Genomic DNA, 6,000 nt, shown 5'->3' with positions numbered 1-6,000 from the left:
CAGGTTCTCTGTAGAGAGAACTCAGACAGTGTTCTTTACCAGGAGGAAGGTGGGAGATGAGGTATGCTTGAGATTATATGGGAGCAACTTGGAGAGGGTGGGGGCCATCAGGTTCCTTGGGGTATACTTTGACCCTAGACTGACCTGGGCAGAACACATAGAGAGGGTGGGGGCCTTCAGGTTCCTTGGGGTAGAGTTTGACACTAGACTGACCTGGGCAGAACACATTGAGAGGGTGGGGGCCTTCAGGTTCCTTGGGGTATACTTTGACCCTAGACTGACCTGGACAGAACACATTGAGATGGTGGGGGCCTTCAGGTTCCTTGGGGTAAACTTTGACCCTAGACTGACCTGTGCAGAACACATTGAGAGGGTGGGGGCCTTCAGGTTCCTTGGGGTAAACTTTGACCCTAGACTGACCTGTGCAGAACACATTGAGAGGGTGGGGGCCTTCAGGTTCCTTGGGGTAAACTTTGACCCTAGACTGACCTGGACAGAACACATTGAGATGGTGGGGGCCTTCAGGTTCCTTGGGGTAAACTTTGACCCTAGACTGACCTGTGCAGAACACATTGAGAGGGTGGGGGCCTTCAGGTTCCTTGGGGTAAACTTTGACCCTAGACTGACCTGTGCAGAACACATTGAGAGGGTGGGGGCTTTCAGGTTCCTTGGGGTAAACTTTGACCCTAGACTGACCTGTGCAGAACACATTGAAAGAGTGGAGAAAACGTGTAAGAAGGTGCTAAATGTGATGCGCTGTCTGACAGGGAAGGAGTGGGGGGCTGGGCGTTCCTCATTGAGGACCATGTATGTTGCATTGATCCTGTCTGACGGGGAAGGAGTGGGGGGCTGGGCGTTCCTCATTGAGGACCATGTATGTTGCATTGATCCTGTCTGACCGGGAAGGAGTGGGGGGCTGGGCGTTCCTCATTGAGGACCATGTATGTTGCATTGATCCTGTCTGACCGGGAAGGAGTGGGGGGCTGGGCGTTCCTCATTGAGGACCATGTATGTTGCATTGATCCTGTCTGACCGGGAAGGAGTGGGGGGCTGGGCGTTCCTCATTGAGGACCATGTATGTTGCATTGATCCTGTCTGACGGGGAAGGAGTGGGAGGCTGTGCGCTCCTCATTGAGGACCATGTACAGTGGGGCAAAAAAGTATTTAGTCAGCCACCAATTGTGCAAGTTCTCCCACTTAAAAAGATGAGAGAGGCCTGTAATTTTCATCATAGGTACACTTCAACTATGAAAGACAAAATGAGAAAACAAATCCAGAAAATCACATTGTAGGATTTTTTATGAATTTATTTGCAAATTATGGTGGAAAATAAGTATTTGGTCACCTACAAACAAGCAAGATTTCTGGCTCTCACAGACCTGTAACTTATTCTTTAAGAGGCTCCTCTGTCCTCCACTCGTTACCTGTATTAATGGCACCTGTTTGAACTTGTTATCAGTATAAAAGACACCTGTCCACAACCTCAAACAGTCACACTCCAAACTCCACTATGGCCAAGACCAAAGAGCTGTCAAAGGACACCAGAAACAAAATTGTAGACCTGCACCAGGCTGGGAAGACTGAATCTGCAAGAGGTAAGCAGCTTGGTTTGAAGAAATCAACTGTGGGAGCAATTATTAGGAAATGGAAGACATACAAGACCACTGATAATCTCCCTTGATCTGGGGCTCCACGCAAGATCTCACCCCGTGGGGTCAAAATGATCACAAGAACGGTGAGCAAAAATCCCAGAACCACACGGGGGGACCTAGTGAATGACCTGCAGAGAGCTGGGACCAAAGTAACAAAGCCAACCATCAGTAACACACTACGCTGCCAGGGACTCAAATCCTGCAGTGCCAGACGTGTCCCCCTGCTTAAGCCAGTACATGTCCAGGCCCGTCTGAAGTTTGCTAGAGAGCATTTGGATGATCCAGAAGAATATTGGGAGAATGTTATATGGTCAGATGAAACCAAAATATAACTTTTTGGTAAAAACTCAACTCGTCATGTTTGGAGGACAAAGACTGCTGAGTTGCATCCAAAGAACACCATACCTACTGTGAACCATGGGGGTGGAAACATCATGCTTTGGGGCTGTTTTTCTGCAAAGGGACCAGGACGACTGATCCGTGTAAAGGAAGGAATGAATGGGGCCATGTATCGTGAGATTTTGAGTGAAAACCTCCTTCCATCAGCAAGGGCATTGAAGATGAAACGTGGCTGGGTCTTTCAGCATGACAATGATCCCAAACACACCGCCCGGGCAACGAAGGAGTGGCTTCGTAAGAAGCATTTCAAGGTCCTGGAGTGGCCTAGCCAGTCTCCAGATCTCAACCCCATAGAAAATCTTTGGAGGGAGTTGAAAGTCCGTGTTGCCCAGCAACAGCCCCAAAACATCACTGCTCTAGAGGAGATCTGCATGGAGGAATGGGCCAAAATACCAGTAACAGTGTGTGAAAACCTTGTGAAGACTTACAGAAAACGTTTGACCTCTGTCATTGCCAACAAAGGGTATATAACAAATTATTGAGATAAACTTTTGTTATTGACCAAATACTTATTTTCCACCATAATTTGCAAATAAATTCATAAAAAATCCTACAATGTGATTTTCTGGATTTTTTTTTCTCATTTTGTCTGTCATAGTTGAAGTGTACCTATTATGAAAATTACAGGCCTCTCTCATCTTTTTTAGTGGGAAAACTTGCACAATTGGTGGCTGACTAAATACTTTTTTGCCCCACTGTATGTTGCATTGATCCTGTCTGACGGGGACGGAGTGGGGGGCTGGGTGTTCCTCACTGAGGACCATGTATGTTACATTGATCCTGTCTGACGGGGAAGGAGTGGGAGGCTGGGCGCTCCTCATTGAGGACCATGTATGTTGCATTGATCCTGTCTGATGGGGAAGGAGTGGGGGGCTGGGCGTTCCTCATTGAGGACCATGTATGTTACATTGATCCTGTCTGACGGGGAAGGAGTGGGGGGCTGGGCGTTCCTCATTGAGGACCATGTATGTTACATTGATCCTGTCTGACGGGGATGGAGTGGGAGGCTGGGCATTCCTCATTGAGGACCATGTATGTTACATTGATCCTGTCTGACGGGGATGGAGTGGGAGGCGTTCCTCACTGAGGACCATGTATGTTGCATTGATCCTGTCTGATGGGGATGGAGTGGGAGGCTGGGAGTTCCTCATTGAGGACCATGTATGTTGCATTGATCCTGTCTGACGGGGACGGAGTGGGAGGCTGGGCGTTCCTCATTGAGGACCATGTATGTTGCATTGATCCTGTCTGACGGGGAAGGAGTGGGGGGCTGGGTGTTCCTCACTGAGGACCATGTATGTTGCATTGATCCTGTCTGACGGGGAAGGAGTGGGGGGCTGGGTGTTCCTCACTGAGGACCATGTATGTTGCATTGATCCTGTCTGACGGGGAAGGAGTGGGAGGCTGGGCGTTCCTCATTGAGGACCATGTATATTGCATTGATCCTGTCTGACGATGAAGGAGTGGGGGGCTGGGCGTTCCTCATTGAGGACCATGTATGTTGCATTGATCCTGTCTGACGGGGATGGAGTGGGGGGCTGGGCGTTCCTCATTGAGGACCATGTATGTTGCATTGATCCTGTCTGACGGGGATGGAGTGGGGGGCTGGGCGTTCCTCATTGAGGACCATGTATGTTACATTGATCCTGTCTGACGGGGAAGGAGTGGGAGGCTGGGCGTTCCTCATTGAGGACCATGTATATTGCATTGATCCTGTCTGACGGGGAAGGAGTGGGGGGCTGGGCGTTCCTCATTGAGGACCATGTATGTTGCATTGATCCTGTCTGACGGGGATGGAGTGGGGGGCTGGGCGTTCCTCATTGAGGACCATGTATGTTGCATTGATCCTGTCTGACGGGGATGGAGTGGGGGGCTGGGCGTTCCTCATTGAGGACCATGTATGTTACATTGATCCTGTCTGACCGGGATGGAGTGGGAGGCTGGGCGTTCCTCATTGAGGACCATGTATGTTACATTGATCCTGTCTGACGGGGATGGAGTGGGAGGCGTTCCTCACTGAGGACCATGTATGTTGCATTGATCCTGTCTGACGGGGAAGGAGTGGGGGGCTGGGTGTTCCTCACTGAGGACCATGTATGTTGCATTGATCCTGTCTGACGGGGACGGAGTGGGGAGGCTGGTCGTTCCTCATTGAGGACCATGTATGTTGCATTGATCCTGTCTGACGGGGAAGGAGTGGGGGGCTGGGTGTTCCTCACTGAGGACCATGTATGTTGCATTGATCCTGTCTGACGGGGATGGAGTGGGGGGCTGGGCGTTCCTCATTGAGGACCATGTATGTTACATTGATCCTGTCTGACAGGGAAGGAGTGGGGGGCTGGGCGTTCCTCATTGAGGACCATGTATGTTACATTGATCCTGTCTGACGGGGATGGAATGGGAGGCTGGGCGTTCCTCATTGAGGACCATGTATGTTACATTGATCCTGTCTGACGGGGATGGAGTGGGAGGCGTTCCTCACTGAGGACCATGTATGTTGCATTGATCCTGTCTGACGGGGAAGGAGTGGGGGGCTGGGTGTTCCTCACTGAGGACCATGTATGTTGCATTGATCCTGTCTGACGGGGACGGAGTGGGAGGGCTGGGCGTTCCTCATTGAGGACCATGTATGTTACATTGATCCTGTCTGACGGGGACGGAGTGGGGAGGCTGGTCGTTCCTCATTGAGGACCATGTATGTTGCATTGATCCTGTCTGACGGGGAAGGAGTGGGGGGCTGGCCGTTCCTCATTGAGGACCATGTATGTTGCATTGATCCTGTCTGACGGGGAAGGAGTGGGAGGCTGGGCGTTCCTCCTTGAGGACCATGTATGTTGCATTGATCCGATCTATAATAGACTACGGCAGTATAGTGTATGGTTCGGCAGCCCGAACATCATTGGAAAGGCTAGATGTCGTACAGAGGCAAGGACTTTCGGACCTCCCCAGTGGCTGCACTACAGGTGGAGATGGGGGATATGCCATTGCAGATTCGGAGACAGCAGCTGGCAATGAATTATTGGGTCAACCTACAGGATGCCTCTTCCTGTGAAAGGGATTTTACAGGCATGCTGGGAACATGAGCGAAGACAGAACATGACACTGTATGGAAGGGAGTTTAGTCCAATGGTAGCTATTCCTGTCAATCCAGCATGGCTACTCCCGCCTCCAGTAGTTGATCTAGAAGTATTGGAGAGACTACAGAAAGATAGGGAGGGTGTTGATCCATCTGATTGGAGAGACTACAGAAAGATAGGGAGGGTGTTGATCCATCTGATTGGAGAGACTACAGAAAGATAGGGAGGGAGTTGATCCATCTGATTGGAGAGACTACAGAAAGATAGGGAGGGTGATGATCCATCTGATTGGAGAGACTACAAAAAGATAGGGAGGGTGATGATCCATCTGATTGGAGAGACTACAGAAAGATAGGGAGGGTGTTGATCCATCTGATTGGAGAGACTACAGAAAGATAGGGAGGGTGATGATCCATCTGATTGGAGAGACTACAGAAAGATAGGGAGGGTCATGATCCATCTGATTGGAGAGACTACAGAAAGATAGGGAGGGTGTTGATCCATCTGATTGGAGAGACTACAGAAAGATAGGGAGGGTGTTGATCCATCTGATTGGAGAGACTACAGAAAGATAGGGAGGGTGTTGATCCATCTGATTGGAGAGACTACAGAAAGATAGGGAGGGTGATGATCCATCTGATTGGAGAGACTACAGAAAGATAGGGAGGGTGTTGATCCATCTGATTGGAGAGACTACAGAAAGATAGGGAGGGTCATGATCCATCTGATTGGAAAGACTACAGAAAGATAGGGAGGGTGTTGATCCATCTGATTGGAGAGACTACAGAAAGATAGGGAGGGTCATGATCCATCTGATTGGAGAGACTACAGAAAGATAGGGAGGGTGTTGATCCATCTGGAGAGACTACAGA

This window comes from Salvelinus namaycush, chromosome 20 (genome assembly GCF_016432855.1).
Source record: "Salvelinus namaycush isolate Seneca chromosome 20, SaNama_1.0, whole genome shotgun sequence".
Classification (NCBI taxonomy): Eukaryota; Metazoa; Chordata; class Actinopteri; order Salmoniformes; family Salmonidae; genus Salvelinus; species Salvelinus namaycush.
The sequence above is the reverse complement of the archived record's forward strand: the minus strand, read 5'-3'. Positions refer to the sequence as shown.